Genomic DNA, 1308 nt, shown 5'->3' with positions numbered 1-1308 from the left:
TTCAGTAATATATCCAAATCATGCAAATTACAGATTTTAGGATAGGAAATATATATCATTTACGTATTAGTACAATTAAATCAATGTAAGTCTATGTATAAATGAGTAGTATAAACAAAAAAAACCACGAAGTATTATATAACTAATATATAAGAATTACAGAATAACATTAACAATTACAAATAACCTACTTTAAGATATTAACCTAAGTACTAAAATAAGTATAAAATTATTAACTTATTTTAAGCTAGCATTAGTCATAAAAAAAAAAAATGTTAAAGCAAGTAGATACAAAGAATGTGTAAAATTTATTTTTTCTAACCTAATTTAAGTCAGCATAAGCATGAAAATAAATGTAAAAAAAAAGATTAATAAAAAAATGTAAAATGATTTAATCTAATTTAAGTTAGTATAAGGTATAAAAAATTGTTAAAGCAAGTCAATACAAAGAATGTGTAAATTTTTTCTAACCTAATTTAAGTCAGCATAAGCATGAAAACAAATGTAAAAAAAGATTAATAAAAAAATGTAAAATTATTTAATCTAATTTAAGTTAGTATAAGGTATAAAAAAATTGTTAAAGCAAGTCAATTCAAAGAATGTGTTAATTTTTTTTTAATCTAATCTAAGTCTGCACAAGGATGAAAACAAATGTAAAAAAAAAATGAAAAAAAAAAAATGTAAAATGATTAACCTAAGTTAAGTTAGCATAAGATATAAAAAATGTGTACAATTTTGTCTAACATATTTTAAGTGAGAAACAAACATGAAAATGATTGTAAAAAATATAAATAAACAAAAAAAAGAATGGATAAAAATTAACCTAATTTAAGTTAGTGTAAGGCATAAAATTAATTTAAAGCTGTAAATACTAAGAAAAAAAAAAAAAAACCTCATTTAACTTCTAAGATATCATAAATTTTTTGTTTTTAAGTATATTGTAAGCGAATTAACTATAAAATGTGTATAATTAAATAAGCACACCAAAAATGTAATTGATTAAAAGCTAGAACCATGTAAAAGAAAAATTAGTATTTAGAAAAAAAAAATATAGAATAAGAACAAATATGTAAAATATGTAAAATATGTAAAATATTCATGATATGTCAACATGACAATAAATTTTACACAAATATTAAATTTAAAAAAAAATTGTATAGCTATCATTACAACACCAGATAGGGAACTTAAAATATAAAATATATAAGATCATTAACTATAATATAAACACAACAATGAAATGAGGGTAGAACGAACTTTTAATATCAGTTCTATCTTCCTATTTCTCCCATATAATATGTAAGCTTT

This window comes from Acyrthosiphon pisum, chromosome A1, assembly GCF_005508785.2.
Source record: "Acyrthosiphon pisum isolate AL4f chromosome A1, pea_aphid_22Mar2018_4r6ur, whole genome shotgun sequence".
Lineage (NCBI taxonomy): Eukaryota > Metazoa > Arthropoda > Insecta > Hemiptera > Aphididae > Acyrthosiphon > Acyrthosiphon pisum.
Note: the sequence above shows the minus strand (reverse complement) of the source record.